Genomic DNA, 21,407 nt, shown 5'->3' with positions numbered 1-21,407 from the left:
AAATTGCCATAATACAGACTATGACTCGAGTATAAGCCGAGTTGGGGTTTTTTAGCACAAAAAATGTGCTAAAAAACTCGGCTTATACGGTATATATATATATATATATATATATATATATATATATATATATATATATATATATATATATCCATCCAGAGAGCCCCTGCCCTCCAACTGAGATAATTAGAAAAAATACCTGGTGCTCTGGTGGCTAAATGATACAGGATACAAAAAATACCGGCACTCAAGGGTTGACAGCACATCAAATCTTCATTTATTTCGAAGACATGAAGATTTGATGTGCTGTCAACCCTTGAGTGCCGGTATTTTTTGTATTATATATATATATATATATATATCTCTATCTATCTATCAAGGAAAATAATCCTGCACTCCACTCACAAGGTATGTTCGCCCGGTGCTTGTCCAGCAAAATACAGAAAAAGAAAATAAGATAGCACTCCCAGGACTTGTAAATCAAAAGGTAAAACTTAACTTTTAATCAGCTTGCAAAAGATCGACGTTTCAGTCTGTTAACCATAGACTTTCATCAGGACTGGTGCACATGCTGTAAAAACACATATATATACACACACATACATATTAGCAATCAACTTACCCACCACCGAGATAATTGCATCTCCCTGTCAGCTCAGTCCGGGTCTCCCGCGGGTTCCGCCGACGTCAGTGCGTGCGTCAAGATGACGTCATCACGTAGAGCTGGCGTCATTACCGCAAACCGTGACCAGCCGTTCGGCAGCATCATGGGGAGGTTGTTGCCATGGAGAAAAGCTCCATGGTAACAACTAAAAGCAAAACAATACACAAAAGGCTGAAGAGGCAGTAGAAATACAGTATAAACAAAATTACATGTTAGAAACTCCCCAATGTAGCATATATCCCTGTTAAATAGGGAGTTTTAGGAGTATGGACATTATTGATGCATTAATATGAAGAATGCTGTAGTGGATATACCTCTTAAGGTGCAGCACACATGAATGCCAAAGTATGAGGGGATTATTATGTTAGTTACTAGTTAAATAGAGGGGTAAGAAAATGTCCTCTTAAATATAATGCAAAAATGGGAGCATATATACAGCCACAGCTGATATCCCTGAATAATACAACCCCCAGTAAAAAATCATAAAGCAGCCCATCACGACAAAACAAACAAGCCAGAAAATAGGAAAGAAGGTATACCAAACCTTAACGAGGATAATTAAAACTTTTGTACCATCATCTATGAGGTGTCAAGGGAATGTGCCTATCCCGCCGGGTGGGCATCATTAACCCACCTTCATCTCATCCGGTCTCCAAAGTATACCTCCTCATTGGCCTCAAGGTGTAACTAACATATCACCAACTAAAGTCCAACATATTAAGAGACAATTATGGATACCACAGTAAAGAACTCATGTGGTGACTCCACCAGGAAAGTGGGCACCCATGACATCGTTCTATTTGTATTGGTAGCCACCGAAACAAAAAAGGGAAAAGAATAACCATCTTCAAAACTGAAAATACAGGGAGGTGGCTTAACCAAAAGGGTAGAGCCCGCATCTCCTATATCAGTTTCCGTCAGGTTATATACAATGCAAATCACAAGAACACAGATAATGAATATTTTTCATTTAGTCCATGAGGATGAACTGTTTGTAGTGTCCTTATCCAGAACAGTTCTCGTTGTAGGAGCATCTTTTTGCGGTCGCCACCCCTCCTAGGCATAGGGACATGATCGATAGCCATTAGCTTCATAGAAGGCAAAGTATGACCTAGTTCAAGAAAGTGCTTCGCTACCGGTAACTCCGACTTATGGTCCCTATATGCTCTTCTGATGCTGGACCTGTGGTTCCGGATACGTTCCCTCAATGGTAAATCCGTTTTTCCAATGTAAGTTAAGCCACAAGGGCACGTCAGCTTGTAAATCACGAAGTCACTGGTGCATGTTAATCGATGTTGAATGCGAAAACTTGTTCCTGTGTGAGGATGTGTGAACGTCTTTCCAGGGATCATGTGTCCACACGTCACACATCCTAGACAGCGATAACATCCCAGATTCTGTGGAGTACTTCCCTTAGTGTAACAGTGAAATGGATCGGTGTTGACTAGCAAATCTCTCAGATTTTTATTCCTCTTGTAGCAGAACATGGGAGGATTCTGAAATATTGGAGGTAATGTCACATCATTTTTAAGTACTCTCCAATTCTCCTCAATAATCTGTTTACATTTAAGAGATGATGTAGTAAACGTAGTGGGAAAAATCAATCTGTTGCTCTGTGTCTTTGGAGCAGGAGTGTCAATTGTAGCCAACCCTCGATCAAGAGCTTTCTGTAATACCTGGCATGTGTATCCTCGTTGTCGAAATTTATCCCACATCATACCTAACTGTTCTTGGGCTCTTTTCGAATCGGAGTTATTCCTCAAGACACGCAAGAATTGCGAATAGGGCAGTGAGTTTTTCAATGGACCAGGGTGAAAGCTGCTGGCCTGGAGTATTGTATTGCGGTCCGTCGGCTTTGAATATAGAGTATAAGCCAAGCTCATCCCCTCACGTAATACTCTGATATCTAGGAAATCCACAGATGTTTCATCCATCACCGCCGTTAATTTGATATTATCGGTACTTGAATTGATAGATCTGACCATCTCTTTTGCTTCAGATATGGACCCAGTAACCAACATAAAGATGTCATCGATATATCTTTATCTCTGCCTCTTTAGCCTTTTGTGTATTGTTTTGCTTTTAGTTGTTACCATGGAGCTTTTCTCCATGGCAACAACCTCCCCATGATGCTGCCGGACGGGTGGTCACGTGTTGCGGTAATGACGCCGGCGCTACGTGATGACGTCATCTTGACGCACGCACTGACGTCAGCGGAACCCGCGGGAGACCCGGACTGAGCTGACAGGGAGATGCAATTATCTCGGTGGTGGGTAAGTTGATTGCTAATATGTATGTGTATATATATATATATATATGTGTGTTTTTACAGCATGTGCACCAGTCCTGATGAAAGTCTGTGGTTAACAGACTGAAACATCGATCTTTTGCAAGCTGATTAAAAGTTAAGTTTTACCTTTTGATTTACAAGTCCTGGGAGTGCTATCTTATTTTCTTTTTCTATATATATATATATATATATATATATATATATATATATATATATATATATATATATATATATATATATATATATATATATATATATATATATATCTCGTGGTGCATAAATGGCTCCTATGAGAGTCCCTGTAGGTGGATTTAGAAAGTAGTAAGATGGACCTTTCTAAATAAGGTACATATATGAAAACGACAGAAACCTCAATGTATCTTTCCTGGTAAAATATTTTAGAAATAAATAATATATGCGCGCGCACGCACGCACACACACACACACACCAGATTTAGCCGGAGTGCAGTGACAACTTGAAGAAAAAAAACAAACAAAAAAAGTATATATATATATTTAATAGAGAGCAAGAGTGAGTGTGAGAGAGCAAAAGACTGAGATGGCACAATCCAGATGCTTACGCAATACAAAACACAGTGCATCTAATTTCATATAAAAATCTTTTAACTTTAGGTTTTGACTTGGCGGCATTTCATATAATGCTAATATTCCTAAATTATAGTGAATGTATTGTACTACAGAATAATTTAATTAGTAACCCCCTACTCACATTTTGTGATGCTCTATAACAGATATGTGCAACACACACATATTTTCCATGCAATAGCCATGAGGGGGTTATAATCCAATCAAAAGCATATACCCATGAGTTCAATATTAATTTGCATTTTAAACATACACTTAAGAGCATATTGAATGGCATGTGGACACATATCCGCCACAAGGCTTTTAAAGATAACTAATGGAGTCCCTATTCATAAATGTCTGCTGGCCCCACTAGTTATTTTAGACAGAGCATTCTGTTCTTGTACTTCAGAATCAAAATGCAAATACTGTATTTAGCATGAAAGGGTATATCTAGGCAAACGGGAAACATATTAAAAAAGCATTTACTGCATGAGATGGCATCCCCACCCCTTCAACAGAGGAAAAACAAATGCATGTAAATAAATGGAAGATAGGATAAATTTATATATAAAGTATATTATTTGTGTGGAAACCGCTTTCCAAACCGTGACACGTATTCCATAAAGAACACCCGTATTTTAACGTAGATGCCTTTTAACGATTAACTGGCTATTTATTCTAGACTTGGTATGGCCCAAAGGTAGCCAACCAGCTGCTGAAAAGCTACACATTCAGTGTGCCTTTGCTAACCTTTTAGCTAGCTGAGCATCAAGGGAGATATAGTTAATCTACACCCTAGAAACTTCAACTTTTTGAACACCTTATTTTTATACCAATCTACCCATTTTCATTAATATGTTAGCCATCATAGCTTGGTGACTTTAGAGGCCAACCATGCATCGTATAATAGACCCCCATGGGTAACAATGGCTATGCTTAACCTCTATAATAATAAAATGTAATAAGTGATGCATGGTGCATACATGGTTCCCATGACAGTCCCTGTAGGAGGGGACTTTAGAAAGTAGTAAGATGTGACTTTCTAAAATAAGGCACGTTTACAAGTTATGTTTACAGCGACAGAAGATGGGAAAGAGGCAGACAGAAAGGACAATGCATTGAACGGTGTGGTTGGATGGTAGGTAAATGATTAAAAATTAACTTCTCAGTGTTTATATATTGGCTTAAAAATAATTGTATATAAAATGAAGGGGGAAAAAAAATCTGAATTCTTACAAGAAATTAAACAAACAATTATCAAGATATAATCCTAATAATAGATGGGTGGAGCGCTTAAATAGTAAATCTCAGCATGCAATTATTGCTTACACCTTTGATACAAGTATGGAAATCCTGGTGTACTTGGATACATAAAAAGGGGATAAAACACAAAAACACTAGTGCAGATGGTACTTGTACTTAAATAAAATGTACAGAGCCTGAGAATTAAGGCTCTATATAAGTGTGGTGGTTCTCATATAGGTGGCACCTCACCTTCATCATACGAATTCCTCTCTCGGGACAAGTCAGAAAAAGCAGGAAAAATAATGGTGCAGTATATCTTTGAAGGTAGTAAAATAACTACAGGTGTTAAAAGGAGGACTCTCACCTTCATTAGAGCCCAAAAATGCTGAAGTTAGAATCTGGACATATTATATAGATAAACATACTGGAGTGCTAAAAACTGATATTCATTAAACAAAATGAATAATAAAAAAAATATATATCAATTTAATTAAAATCAAATATCAAGGCACAAAAAGCCGACCAGCTGAGGTGGACCACATCGGGTGGAGAGTACCGGACCCAGGGAGAGGCTGGCCTGCCTGGTTTCAGTCCCCTGGAGGAAGAATCCTCACTGGCACAACAAGGCCTACTCCGGCGGTGAGTGGGGCGGACGGCCGCTGCCCCACTATCCTGCCCATCGGTACTCAGCCAAGGCCAGACCCGTCGGGAAATGGCCCCGTTCCCCCCGCCCCTCTGGACCGGGGGGGGTGATCCCGGTCCTTACCATCGCATGCCCCGATCACCCAAGGCGCAGCAACAGGGCCGCCCTGCTCCGACACCAGGACGCGGCAGTCAAGATGGCGGATGTTAAAAGTGATGGCGCCAATACCGGATCCACCACAGGCCTATCACCGAAACAGCCCACACCGCTCCCCCTTCAAAGGAACTTGCCTGCGGGCCGACCCTGCAAGAGGTGACACTCTAATAAGAGATTTCTGCCCGATACATCTTTACAACGGGGCTGCAGCGCCTGATGACGGCCCAGCCATGAGGGGCACCAGCACCTATGAACTCTTCATGCCGCAGCTGAAATCCATGGGCAGCGTAACTAGGCTAAACAAGGACATTTGCTGTAGGTTCCAGGGACGCCTAAGAAGTCTGCCTTCGTCACGCTGCAACACTCAAAACCAGGCTGAATGAGTGAGAGGTCAGGCCGCCTACAGGGCACAGGACTGGATGAAGACCTCGGCCAGCCCAGGCCACATCATCGCCCTGGAGGGCCACAGGGCATCTGCCAGCACGCTGCCCCTACTCACGTGGCAACACAAGACCCCAATCCGACTCCGCTACCACTTTATTGGGAAGGACTTGGACTTTGTCAGGGCTCAGGTCAGTGACCCAGAAAAACAGACCTCAACACGGGCCCAGGTCCCCCACTCAAGCGACTCGACCACAGCCCCTCAGTGCTTCCCGAGTACTGGAATCGGCTGACCCGGGACTCACACCATTAAACAGAGCTGGCCTCACAAGCCTACTGGACTTCTGCAGCACAATCCCACTAGCTGCAGCTTTTACATCACCTGCAGCTACGAACACTTCTTGTTGAGCTGAGATATGTTGCCCATGCGGTTTCATTTATACCTGTCTAAACCTTGATAGCTATACCTTTCACCATAATATGAATGGAGTGGCCTAGCACAGAACATATGTTGTTTTATGCGCGGTTTTATATTGTGTCATAGCTAAACATGTACCTCACCTGTCCTAACAAGCAGAACAAGTGAACATACTTAATATAAGTTAATGACAAGCCCTGTCCACTGTTTCGCCTAATTTTGCGACCTACCATATATTGCCTAAACAAACATTATGTATGTCACCAAATCTGGTGAGAAATGTTAGCATGATGTCTATATATGTGTTTAGCCCCCTCTACGATCGCCCCAACATGGCTGGCAACATCCAGGTGACACTCAGAGGCGATGCACCTTTAATTAGAAGACCAGCACGCTTCCAGTGCGTTTTGAGAATCTAGTTACCCCATCTCCAGCTACCTTAAGCACTGTGTCGCACCCTGATTTATATGCTATGCTTCTCCCGTTATACAATAACTAAAAAATTTGCAATGACCTAGCCTGCCATACTAATGCCTCATGTTGCATGACACTGTACTGCTTGATGATGCTGTTGTGGCACTGTAAGATCAGATGTAATTCCCTGCACGCAAAAATAAAGAATTACAAAAAAAAAAAAAAAAAATCAAATATCAAGCACTTATCAGTCTCTAAGGTCCAGTTCTGATATGCCAAAACGCGTTTCACTGATGTGGGCTTCCTCAGTTGGCTGTAGTATTTTCCAGGTTCAAATGCTCTTTTTAAAATGGTCGCCACCATGAAGGATTGCGGTCAGGTAACGCTCTGCTGAAGACTTACGTCTATCTTCTGTCCTTATAAAGGGGGTAAGCAATCAATGCATGCTAACATTTTCTATTTAAGTGTGCCACCCATCTATTATTCGGATCATATCTTGATAATTGATTGTTTGGTTTGGTATGAAGGTGAGGGGAAAAATGTATTCTCCTCACGGGTGTGTAACAGGAGCTACTCCTATTTAGCCATTTTTAAGAGTTTTCCTTTTTTTTTTTTAATCTTACAAGAAATATTTAGGGGCACTGGCATGGCAAAACACAAGCAGTCTCTCACATGCAATACCACAAGCAGACTCACAGATACACACACCAAACGACATACAATCCATACACACAATTACACACGCAGCCTCCATACATAACCCACATTCATAGTATCATAATTTTTTGACACTTATTTTTTTATTTAAATATTTTTGTATAGTAATACAACATGCAGGTAGAGTGTACAGGTACGAAATAGGGTCAAAGGTATATCAGACCACCCCACATTGAATACGGCGACTAATATCACAAACCCCTCCTGTACATTTATACAGTATGGCCCACATAAGCACAAAAACTAATGCAACAAAGCAACTACAGCACCCATAAATAACAAGCAGAATGCGGCAACATACACACCTCAATTAAAGAAAAAAAAATAAATAGGACCTGCACGCCAAGGGACTTCAAAATCTAGTTTTGACATATTACTACTAAAACGGTTCATAGTTGTTATAGTGCAACCAATGCATGCACCAACATTCATTTCCAATGGGACATAGCATTTCACAGAGATGAGCAGATGTTATTTTCAGTTAAATCTAATTAAAATGTATATTAAAAAATTACATAATTTCATTTAGAATATCTGCCTGAACAACTGTCAGTGTAGACAATTATGTAAAATGTCGATACGTGGGTGAGTGCAACGCAGGCTGCTATCCCGGCTTTACTCCTAGACATTTTCCTGCAGGACGAGAATATAGTTAATATAATAATGACAGAACATCAGAACAAGACTATTACAATCCAGACAGTATAGATGTATTAATGCATGTGGAGCCTTCTGCAGAGTGCTAGACAGAAGCAGGTGTCAATACAAGGATCACCAGCAAAACAAGGCCGTCCTGAGATATCCAGCTCTTGCTTTATTCCCAGGACCTGGGTTAGGGTATGATTGAATGGGGGTGGTTGGATAAGTGGGACATGGTTGGGAGAGGGTGTGTGGATGTGAGTGGTGACTGTTTGTGGTATATGTGTTTGTGAGGTTGAGAGTGTGAATATGGCATCTTGTGGTGTTGCATTTGTGAAAAAAGCTACTTGTGGTGTTGCTTTTGTGAAAAAAGCTACTTGTGGTGTTGCTTTTGTGAAAAAAGCTACTTGTGGTGTTGCTTTTGTGAAAAAAGCTACTTGTGGTGTTGCTTTTGTGAAAAAAGCTACTTGTGGTGTTGCTTGTTTCTGGGGGCTGCTTTTGGGATTGTGTATGTGGGGGAGGCTTCTTGTATGGCGGTGTGTATGGGGGACAAGGATGCTTGTAAAGTTGTATGTGTGGGAGGGAGGCTGTTGTGGGGTTGTGTGTGGATGGGTCTGTTTGTGGTGTAGTATGTGTGTGCGAGCATGTTAATAGGGGATGTATGTATGTTGCATCTGTAGTGTGTATGTTTAGGGGAATAATGGCTGTACTATGTGTGGGAGATGATGGCTGTAGTGTATACGTGGGGGGAATAGAGGCTGTAGTGTGTGTTGGTTGGGGAGGAGAAGGGAGCTGTTGTGTGTGTTGAGGGGGAAACATGGGCTGTAGTGGCCAGCAGGTGGCATTAAAAAAATGATTATAAAAACACAAAAAAAATCCTAACAAGTTGATTCCCTTTTCCCTGAGACTTACCTTAGGCCAGAGAGGAGAAAATCCTGATCTTTGGTGGTCCAGTGGGGATGCTGCTCCACTTCCGGTGGGTTCAGACAACTCTTTCCGGGGGTAATGTATCAGAGTGTTGCTTTGGTACCCCACAATAACACTTCGATACAATGGAAGTATCAGGACAGCCTGGCAGGCGAGGTAGAGCTTTGATGAGGCACCTTCTCTACAAGAGCACTGACTCTGCAAATCCGGTTAGTTTGGTCTACCCAGTTGGTCCAGCCCCATGGCAGGAGAATGGGCTGGCCAGTAAGGGAGATCTTTCATCTCTCCATTGTCGGTGCCACCCAAAGGCCTATTTGGCCTTTTGGGAAATCAGACCATGTTTATGCTGCAAATTTGCTAAATTCTACTAAACACAGAATAACACACTAAATCGGAAAGTCCTAAGTTGTCTGTGTAATAAGCCTTCATAAAAGGAGAAGATGACGTGAACATTTTAGGGTTTCAGTTTTCAAGGGGTTAAAAAGTTGCAGAGCTCTGCTAAAGCGACTGACAAGCCTCGATAAGACTTTATCACAAGTTCTAGCTAGACCAACAGGATAAGACTGGTATGGAAATGCAGCTTTTATGTGCTTCATTATGTAGTTAAAGGAGCTAATTGTATTGAGAGAACATATTGCCACAGTCATTAGCAATTAGAGAAGAGTACATGGTATTCGGAGATGAAGAAAATCAATAAATATTCAGAGACTGAGAGGTAAATACTACTAGAACATTTCAGCGGCATGTTCTTCCTGGCAAAATAGTGTCATGTCCAAAATTCACAAATACACACCATTCTGCTAATATAACAAAAGCAGAAGGCACATAATAAAATATTTGGACATATGGAGCAGAACAAGCTTGATTCTAAAGCCAAATAACAGATAAACAGACACTGAATGGTTATGTCTGTTAGGGTTAAAGGGACACTCCAGGCACCCAGACCACTTCTGCCCATTGGAGTGGTCTGGGTGCCAACTCCCACTACCCTTAACCCTGCAGGTGTAATTATTGCAGTTTTTTTTTTTTTTATAAACTGCAATAATTACCTTGCAGGGTTAACTCCACCTCTAGTGGCTGTCTACTAGACAGCCACTAGAGGGCACTTCCTTGTCCATAGCATAGAAAACCTGTGCTAGAGCGTCGCTGGACGTCCTCACGCTGTGTGAGGACCTCCAGCATCGCTCAATTCCACATAGGAAAGCACTGAAAAACATTTTCAATGCTTTCCTATGGAGAGCTCTAATGCACATGCGCATTAGGTCTCCGCGGCCAGCGGCGGGATCAGTCTCGCCCACCGGCCGACGTAATGACTGGGAGGAGCGGCGGCGACCCAAAACCACCGCCGAGGGACATCGGCGGGGGTCTGAGGTAAGTGACTGAAGGCATTGGGAGGTGGGAGGGAGGGGTCCTGCAGTGCCAGGAAAACGGATTGTTTTCCTGGCACTGGAGAGTCCCTTAAATCACTAAACTGCTAACGTCAATGTGTGAATAAACCTCACAAGTGCACATACAATGTTCACCAGCAAAATCCACGGATATATTACTAATAAAGCATGGACATCGCATGCAGAATGCACGGCACCGGTGACAAAATCTAAAATCATATGGTCTTTTCATGAAGTCTTTCACTGCAAACTTAAAGGGACACTATAGTCACCAAAACAACTTTAGCTTACTGAAGCAGTTTTGGTGCATAGATGATGCCTTTGCAGTCTCACTGTTCAATTCTCTGCCATTTAGGAGTTAAATCGCTTTGTTTATACAGCCCTAGTCACACCTCCCTGTATGTGACTTGCATAGTCTTTCTAAACACCTGCAAAGAAAGAGCTAATGTTTAAACTTCTTTTATTGTACATTCTGTTTAATTTAGAATTTCTTATCTCCTGCTTTGCCAATAGCCTGCTAGATCTTGCAGGAGCCTTCTGTGTGTTATTAAAGTTCAATTCACAGTGCAGGAGGGTTATACCTCTAAAGTAATTTAACATCCAATTGATTGCAGAGAATGGACCAGTAAGACTGTGGGGACATGATCTATACACAAAAACTGCTTCATTAAGGTAAAGTTGTTTTGGTGACTATAGTGTTCCTTTAAATATGCTGAACTATCTATAATATTACTGCAAGGAAGATCCAAAACTGAAAAAAATAAAACAAATAAGTCTCACCTGGAAACAGTCCATAGACCTAAAATTAGGCTGAAAGAGTGTACATCCCTTGTATGTAAATGGAAGCCATGTCCCTGGTCTGAATTATTCATGCCACCTAGAATAGTAATAGATTATTTCATTCTGTTTAGATAACTAGCATCAAGGTAGCACTGTGTGTCAAACAAATCCCAAAGACTATCATAAGTTCTCTACCTTACTGGAAAATCATGTCCTGTATGGATCATATCCCAATTATTTCATATTAGCTGCATCGAAAATAAAAATCCTTTAGTTTGGCAGACTGAACCGAACAAGAAACATGTGGATCTGTAACAAGACAGATAATATTTCAGCACATTTTAAATAATGTGCATTATTCTGAGAGGTGCTGAGTGTTTGGATATAAAACCACTGATCTTGTGTAAACATGCGTAAAGATTCCGTTAGCTAGACACACTAGACAGGCTCTGAAACGAAGATCAAAAAACGCACATGTACTATAGAAATATAATGTCTAGGTTCTGGAGACATTTCTAAAAAACACTTACTGGGTAGTTTATTAGGATAAAACAACTATTACATTTTCCTGTAATACATGAGACACAGTATGTATGTATGTATGTATGTATGTATGTATGTTACATACAGGCTATATATTTAAAAAAGGAGCATAGGACTAACAAAGTTAAAAGGCTTTACGAAGTGCTTCTAGGGTAAAGATTCTGTCTTTGCAGAATCAGCAGTGTCAGTGTTTTCATTGCTGACTAATGCCGCCTCTGACGGGCACTAGAAGGGGTTCCTGGGTTCCATCCTGCAAAGATTGCCGGACTGACATTCAACATCTCCACAATCTGCATGGAGTCGCTGAACGCTCACAATGGAGATGCATTGAATCAATGAATGCCAATTGGCGCAGATGGATGTTGCTGCTCATGCACATTAGTCCCCCAATACTTTCCAGCAATGGCGGGATGACGACAGAGAGACTGGCGCGACGTGGAAAGAAAGGCAAATAAAGTGTTTTTTTTACTAATGATATTAAAACACTAACATGTTGTATGGATAAAAATCACCTTAAAACTAAAGTGTGTAAATCCAGGAGCTGGTTAGTGACTAATGGCTAAAAATGTGATAAAAAAATAACTAATAGGTATATAATATGGTGGAAATGCAATAAGTGGATATTGTGCCTAAGGTGTTGAAAATATAGATAGAGAGAAGAATAAAAATAAAAATAAAGGTAAAAATTAAAATTAAAAGCTGTACCTTTAAGTACTAAAAACGGTGAGGTAAAGGAGCAGCAATAGAAGTAGATGGAAAGTGCAGTGGGTGATAAAAAAAAAGGGGGGGGAGGGGTGGGTGAAAATACAGGTATAAAATATGTGAAAAAGATAGATATAAATGAATAAAATAAATAGAGACAGATGTGATTAAAAGTAAACCACAAGATGATGGAATAGACTCCTTAGACCAAAATGTGCAAAAAGGGTATCTCGATCCCCAATGAAGTTGGGGGGGGGGGGGGGGGGGGGGGGTAGAGGGATGATACCCATTTCAAAATAATATACTTAATAGTATCAAAGACAAAAGATAACAATATCGAGCTGCTAAGCGATACAGTATATAGAACTGCAGGCTCAGATACTTTGTATAATAGATCGTGATGAATTGAAGCAACGTAAACTGGATATGTAATCAAAAAAAAAAAAGAGTCCAGTTTATTAAACCTTAAACATATAAAAAAATAATTAAAATATAGATCAGAGACAGTTCACAGGTGCATTACCAGACTGTAGTAAATCAAAATGCCAGCAAGAACCTTCGGATTATAGGAGGATGGATCTGGATACTGTTGATGAGTAGTTGGTATTCCGGCTGCCGGTGAGGACGGCGTGATTCTGAGTGCATGTTCCGAACAGGAGCCTCACTCCCGGAGACGTGCAAAACAGGCGATGCCGGTTACTGCTGTTACCAAAGGTCCTGCTTGGGAGGTTGAACTGTTGCTGGTAAATGCGATCTGTGTCTTGCCTTTGCAATCTGCCTAACGCGTTTCGTAGGAGGTGCGCCCTACTTCATCAGAGCATGTCTGATATATTGCAGGTTGCAAAGGCAAGACACAGACCGCATTTACCAGCAACAGTTCAACCTCCCAAGCAGGACCTTTGGTTACACACTTTAGTTTTAAGGTGATTTTTATCTGACTTTTATATAGGTATTTTTTTAGTGAATCCCTATGGTTTCCAGTTCGAGTAGCTTAGTGTGAGTCTGTCTCCCTCTTCCCTGTGTGTTACAATAGGTACACCAGAGCAGTTCCTTTACTAACATGTTGTATGCCTAACCCTACAGTGTTCCTTCAAGTGAAAGTCCCTGCAATGATGTACAGCATTAGCAATAAAACGCAGAACAGGGTTACTCACAGAGGTTTAAAAACCTGAAAGGGAATTCCAAATATTAGTCCAAAATAAGCTGAATGGAAAAATCCAGACAGACATTCAGTTTGACTGTTCTGTCCTAAAAAGTTGAAATGCATTATAAAATTTCTGACAATTCACACTTGATCCAATAACCCTTTACAGAAGAAGTTTGGAGAGCTTCAGAAGAACTGGAACGGTCAGAAAACCTTGACAAACAGGTAAGAGGAGCTAAAACTGCTACAGGCAGGAGATTTAGATGAAACATCTCGGCAGAAATTCTTCGAGACTTGCTGGACCAGAAATTAGAAAACCAAAACGGAATGTCACCTTTGCAGGAGAACACCTGTTGTCACAAAAGACAAGCAGCAGAACCTCAGCTAGGAGAATAACCAAGACCCGTAATAACATATTACAAGGTAAGATCACAGAATCATATATATAACATAACAAAAATTAGCTTATTTATTTTTCTTTTTTTATGCATGGAACAGAAATTGGATGTAAATGATTAATAAATTGCAGAATTAGATAAAGGTTATAGTAATAGTTATGTTCTCTTGCACAAAGTGACAGAAAGTCTCTGGTTAAAATTGTGGTTAATGTTAATGGCTTTGATTTTGCTTACGTCTCTTTCGAAGTCCTTGGCATTCTGGAAATAATCAGCTGCTGCCCCAACAACAGAGGGTTTAGAATCATTTCATTAGGTATAAAGTCATCCACAAATAGTTTAGCATAGAGCCCCACAAATTGGATCTTGAAGTAATTAACATAGGAAGGTTTCACCAGCACTACTACACAGAAATATAAATAAATAAAAATTGTGCTTTAATAGTCAAGTTTTTCCACATCTATAATTTTGGTCAAAAATTTGCAATTCACTTGAATAAAACCACAAAAGTTTGAATGCTAGAGAAATGTTCATGCAAATTGTTTAAACTTGGCTTAAGATTTCTCAGAGGAAAAATAAACAATGAATTCATCTTCTGAGCTATAGGTGTTACCTTATCATTCATATAAAGCCAACATGTTGTAGCCGTTCATAAAATGCATATTAAACTGGCAAAGAAGAGGACGACGATGACATAAAGTTATCATAGATGGCAAGGTTTCATGGTGGTTTATCTTTTGTTTTGTTTCATTTTTTATTTTACCACTTCTGCAAATGTTGTTTGTCTTCATATGATCTTACCATGGCTGGGCACTTGTACTGAGCTCCATTCATTGGGCTCCCCATATACTGAAAGTGTATCTCTTTTGTTTTTAAGTTTAAAAATAGGGTGCCAGTGTGGTAAATAAATATGCTGTGTTCTAAGTGGAGTCCCCTGCTTATATCAGCTTGCCTTAATCATACAAGTGTCATAATCATCTTAAATCAATAGAACGTAAAGTATTTTGATTACTTTGTCATGAAATTCCATTTAGTCTATAGAATATTTTTGATAGGGACCTACAATTGCATACATGGCCTTCGCTTATTCCTTAATTGCAATATTACCTTAATGAGCCATTCTTCAGTAGCAATATAATGTATACTAAAAGTGCCTATATATATATATATATATATAAAATAAAAAAAAAAAAAAATAAAAAAAAACACATTTATCATACTCCACCAAGTTTCAGATGAGAAGGTAGTAGTACTCCTAAAGAAAACAAACAATATATTGCAAGCTTTTGCGTGGGGTCTGCCGAATATGAATGGTTTGTTTCCATCTTATCGTGATTCAATAAAATGGTACAGGGATCTAAATGTGTTCCAGTTGAGGGGTTACAGAAACATTGCATTAGAACAAAGATTGCTAAATTATGCAAGTATAGTTGTGCAATGCAGTACAAATTGTACAAAGTACAATTGCCCCTAGGGCAGTACTATGGTCTAAAAAAAAAAAAACCCAAGCAAATGTCAGACAGGGAGACGGACTCCTGACTGTCTGCGTTCAGAACAATGTGCTACATTGAGAAAGGCTGGCATCTTATGTGACCATGAGATGAAACAAAATAAACCATAATACAAGACTGTCTTTTCCATTTCAGCGCATGTAACTAAAATTAATTTAAATGTACAAGTCAGAGGGCTATTCTATATGGTGGTTGCATACTAAACATATGTATTTGAAGACGGTGGCTACCATTAGCCAATAAATAGTGGGTACACGGTGAGACTTGCAATAAATGAATGAGCAAATTATATAAGTTATCATCATCCAGAAAAAAAATACAAAAAAACAAAAACAAAGAATGTGACCAGGTTTATTTATTTTACCCTTCTTTTATGAAGTTTGTTGGTCTCAGTTTGCCATTGCCAGAGCTTTGATTTTTATTTTTACTTGGGTTGCTTGAGATCCCACAGGAATGCTCTTACCTAGTATCTGTGCTCCCATTCTGCAGTGGCATGCCACTGTTACTGCTCTAATTCTGCCCTATTGCGCCACACGTGGTGATTCTCGCATTCTCTGATGCCTTATGTGCTTTTATTTTTTATTTCTGCGTCAATTGTCACACGCCTTCTGGCATCGCTTGTCTGAATCCAGCCAAGTATAATCAACTTGCTATTTGCTTGTTGTCACTTTTTTTATGCTGGATCTTTTACAGAATTATAAAAAAAAAAAAATCAATAATAGTGCACTAAGGCTTACAAGTCTTCAAACTTTTCTTCAGTCTTTGTGTGAGTTCCTGATCATATCATACAAGAAGTTAGTGACATTACTTAGACATTGCTGTCCTCTGCTATCCCAGTCCTCTGTTTGTTTACTTGTTACGTTGACCTTCTGTGCTCCCTTCAAACCGCACTGTCCCTATTTACTTTCTGTCTGTTTACAGCCTGCTTGGCCTTCCTTGGCATTCTAAGATTAAATACAACTTACCTGCCTTCTCGCTTTACTGGGAGATCTTACACAAGTAATGTGTGTTAAGGTCACCTGTATTACTGGCAGAGTAAAGACATAAGGGCAAACAGAGGGGGGAAAAAATAATAATAAAAAGGTGTAGACTTCACCTAGAGAACAAATTATAAAATGATGTGTGGGATGCAGCAAGATGCAATTTAAAACAAATAAACTATAACTACTGAGATTATATATTAAAGAAAGCTAGTGATAAAAAAAACAAAAAAAAAACAGCAGTTTATATAATACTGGTAATCTGTGAATTGAATGTACACACGCACATAATTTGCATAAATCTTCCAAAATGATTTATTACACCAAAATCTGCAAAATGTGCTATTGAACTGGTATTTTAAACAATTCACATGACTGAAAATAATTCTGTTGTGGAACAAGATTCAGTATGTTTTTTGTTTGTAGAAAGAGGTAAAAACCTAAATCCTACCCCGACAGCAACGATGCACACAGCCCCTCAGTCACGCATGCATCCAACCCCCCCCCCTATGGACCGGCGGGGGATATCCCGGTCTCCCCTGGGCAACAGGGGTAGCCCAGCACAGCCCCACCGCAAAACTGAAACTAAGCCTGTACCAGAAAGGGGCAACTCGACACACGAGGCCCTCAAAATGGCGGCGACTGGGGAAGCTTATCACACCGCAGCGGCCACGGAGCTCCGACTGGCCGCAATCTTCAACTCCTTCTGGGAGAAACTGGCAGCCTGCATGCGACCACCCCACCTGACGACCCAGACAAAGGGCAAGCTACCAAGCCCAGTCCGGGTGACCGCACGGCGGACCTCCAACACTCTCACAGGCTCCAGGCGCCCGAAAGGCCGGCGTTGCAGGAGCGCCATCTTGAAAAAACACACCGGGAGATCTAATACCTACAGGGACGGCCTGACACTGACCCACGGAGCCAAGAAAATGCCCAGAACGGAACACCCACGCCCTGAACACCGGCAAGCCGCGACCAGTAATAGAACCGGCAAGAATAAAACAAGTCTGAAGGCCATCAGGGCTAAAGCCCGACAGCATCTCCCACAGCAGCCGAGGTCCCAGCGTTGTAACCGGCAGCACAGCGCCAGACCCCTCAGCACTCCCTCAAGTGGAGGAAACTCGGATTCTGGCAGACACCGGGTTTGTGGCACAGCGATGCAGGCCTGCTCACCAGTCTGGGGCTGGAGGATCACCACATCCCTGTACAGCCCACCAGCGCACACCAACATCTTCCCAGTGAGCCACGAAATGGACTATCTGCTTCAACACACCAGTGGCGTAGGGTGAAGGTTTGCAGTAGCCTCTATCCCTGCGGCCACCCGGTCAGCAGAGCTGAACTAAAGGGGTATTTTTATCGTTGCCCTATGCTCAGCGGCTTAAAATGCATGGTTTAAAATGTTTTATATGCTTTATAAACCACACAATACTACTTGATAATTTTTGATGTTCCCATGTCTAAAACCCGGTCACTTCACCATACCGGAACCAACCAAATGTTAAATCTAAGGCACTAATCTTACGCTCCCACTTATCCCAAGCCAGTGCTATGGTCTAGCTATGCCCTTCAATATCAACAACGTGCCTATAACCTACTGCCCTATCGCACCAATTTAGCAATGCTCCTCATGGCACGTAAATGTTAAACTCCCAATCGATACTACGCGTATGTCCAATCAGTTTTAATGCTATATTGTCAAGCTTGTCAGTAATACTTTGAAACTCCAAATCATCAACATAAGAAGAATTACCTCTTTTGTCTCACATGCCTATCTAACCATCATCACGCCTCAAAGTATATGCATATAGATAGCATGTCTAGCCTTTAAATCATAACTCTTCTCCTCTTGTTTTCTATGCCTGCTACTATTTACAAAAAAATTGTGCAGTATATTCAAATGCCATGTAACAGAAATGTCTTGTTTTATTAATATTTCTTACCAACGCTGTTGTGGCATTGGAGAAATCTGTGTTAAACTCATGCACGCAAAAATAAAGAATTTAAAAAAAAAAAAACAAAAAAAAAAAAAAACCTAAATCCTATTTTATTTAAGTATATTCCTTTTTGGTTTCTCCAGGGAAAAAAGGAAAAGAACCCCCCCCTCGCCCCCGCAGAAAAAAATGAAAAGGGAAGAACTGGCAAATGTAATCAAGACAGGTTAATGGGCAAGGAGAGCCACAGGGTAAAGCCGTGCACAAATAATCATCTCCAAAACTGTCCAATGATTTAACACCAATGAGACAAACAGGGCTATTCTCGCTACTGATTGATCCAATTCTTCAGTGCATTCTACATCTATGACCTATGGGTTATATGTGCAAGCTTTTCAGTCTTTGTGTGCGATTCCGATCTTATCTCATACTAGAATCTAGTGGCAATGCATAGATATTAGCTGCTTCAGAGCTTTCAGAAGGAGCCCCCATCCTGTGCAAGTTATAAAATTAACTCTTCTAACAATGAACATAAGAGAAGTTCTAGGTGGATGTTCCTTTTCAGGAAGTATGCAGGGAGACTGTGTGATTGACAGCCAGGTGAGGTGTGGCTAGAGCTGCAGAAATAAAGTGAGCACATATCTATTTATTTATTTTTAACTTTCTTGCAGCACCACAGCAGCGTTTATGCCTCAAAATACTTCATTAAACTAACACTATAGTGATGGAAACCGCTTGCTCAATGCAGTGCAGTGGTCCTGTCATTCTAACCCTGCAATGTCAAATATTGCAATTTAAAAAAAAAATAAAAAAATAGTTTTTTAAAAGGTAATGTTTACATTGTAGAGTTGAATTCATCTTTAGTGGCTATCTAGTGGCCACTATCAGCGTTTCATTTTCCAGACTTGTCTGGGAATCAAATTCCGATGATAGCAGCACTTGATTGGAAGAGCACATAATTTTGACGCACATGCGCTCTCCAATCCCACGCTTGTCTCAGAAAGGCATTGGATTGGGCGAGATCGTGGGTGACGTCAGCATGCTTGCTTACATCACTGGAGGCTGCAACACAGTAGTCCTGGTGCTGAAAATTACAGTAGGAAAGTAATCTTGATTTTAAATTTTCACAGGGCAAAGGGGGTGGACAGAAGGGAATAGTGTGTTATTTTCAGGAGTATAGGTTCCCTTTAAGATTAAATGATTTTTGTGCTTAGGGTGTCCCTTTAAAGCAAGGGTTCTCAACCTTGTCCTCAAGGACCCCCTACCAGTCCAGGGTTTAGGGATTACCTGGGTGTGTCTAAAGTATTTAGAAAAAGAAAAAAAAAAAAAAAAACACCTTAGAGTCGAAGGTGTTTTTTTCCCCTTTTTCTAAACACCTTAGACACACCCAGGTAATCCCCAAATCCTGGACAGGTAGGGGGGCCTGAGGACTGGGTAGAGAACCCCTGCTTTAACCCCTTAAGGACACATGACGTGTGTGACATGTCACGACTCCCTTTTATTCCAGAAGTTTGGTCCTTAAGGGGTTAAAGGAATACTCCAAGCTCCAAAACCTCTACCAAAAAGTAGATCTCCAGATGTTTTAAAACTACAGCTTCCACGATACCTTGTCATCCTAAAGGCATGCAAAACATCATGTGAGTTATAGTTCTGAGAAACCTCGGAACCCACCTTTTGTGCACCCCTGCTCTACAGAAGTGTCCTGGTGCTCACCACCAATGCAAGTTGTCAAGACAAGGGTTTGACGCCTTACCATGGGGTCCCATTGGGCACTTCTTCCTGTCTTTTCACTTTTGGTCTAAGAGCTGAAAGCTCCTGCTTGAATCTTGTGTTAGCTCTACTGAATAAAGTCCTACAGTGTAGGGCCAGCTTAATGATTGAGTGTCAGTTCTCAGCCAATGAGCTAAATCCTGCACTGCTGGGCTTAGCTCAGGTAGAGAGCAGAGCACAGCAGGCCCAGAGCAAGAAGTTAAACCATTAGAAAACAGTTCAACTACTTACACAGATGGTGCCAGGGCACCCGAGGAACCATAACTACTACAGAGTGTTCCTTCAAAAGAGGAGGTTTAATAGATTTGAAATGTAACATTCACTTATTTTACTTAATTATTTCTGTATTCTAAGGAATATTATCAGAATCCTAACCAGGATAAACTGGTACACCTACATCACATGTAAAAATCCATGTATGATGTTACTGTAATAGATAATGCATAGAATGGCCAAATAATCCTATATAACATACTTTCTCAGTCATTAGTAGAAATCCATTTCCTAGAAATTATATATCACATGAGTATTCATAAACAAAAGAATTGTACACAGTTGCCATATAACAGCCCTATAAATAGCCAGAAATCAGAATGATGGAACAATGACCCCATTGTTCATCTCTAGCCAGTCAATTTATTAAATTCATGGGGGTGGGGGGGGAGGGGGCAGTATTTTTATATATATATATATATATATATATATACACATATAAAAAACAATATATACACAAATATACATCACATATCCCAAAAAATATTTAGTATAATAAATCTCTGCCCAGAACTCCCATTATAATGCTGATGATCAATGTGGAATGTTACAGTTCTCAGATCATGCTAATCACAGCTCCAGCTCAATGTATGACATTATAAGGACAATGTCCTGTATCACTATAGGAGGCTCCCAATATAACAGCTCTGCTCACTTACTTGATCCAGTTACACCTTATCCATAGGGTTCTGTTGTTGGCCTCAGGCAGCAGCTTCTTCCTATTCACTGTACAGAAGCCAGCAGTCCAGGATAACACTGACCAATAGCAGCGGAGGTTGGCAAAAATGCCCTTACACCATTGGTGAGCTGCACTGTCACTCCAATGGCATGAAGCCAATAGGAAATATCTTTTGAAAAGCGCTATTCCTCTGGATCATGTTTACCGACTGAGCGAGATCATTGGGTGT

General features: G+C 40.6%; 1 protein-coding gene across 5 annotated transcripts in view; it reads right to left on the bottom strand.

Annotated features, from left to right (window-relative positions):
- Positions 1 to 21,240, bottom strand: part of LRRC8B (leucine rich repeat containing 8 VRAC subunit B) — a 37,821-nt gene extending 16,581 nt beyond the window's left edge. For 2 of the 5 annotated variants that reach the window (XM_063428363.1, XM_063428367.1), the window contains exon 1: positions 21,159 to 21,240. The gene's annotated coding sequence lies outside the window, so the exon portion shown is untranslated. Of the gene's footprint in view, positions 1 to 9,067; positions 9,086 to 21,154 lie in introns of those variants that run through there. The other 3 variants (XM_063428365.1, XM_063428364.1, XM_063428366.1) reach the window with 3 other exon arrangements.
- Between the last annotated feature and the right edge of the window lie 167 nt (positions 21,241 to 21,407).

The sequence above is a fragment of the Pelobates fuscus genome, chromosome 7, assembly GCF_036172605.1.
Source record: "Pelobates fuscus isolate aPelFus1 chromosome 7, aPelFus1.pri, whole genome shotgun sequence".
NCBI lineage: Eukaryota > Metazoa > Chordata > Amphibia > Anura > Pelobatidae > Pelobates > Pelobates fuscus.
The sequence above is the reverse complement of the archived record's forward strand: the minus strand, read 5'-3'. Positions and strand labels throughout refer to the sequence as shown.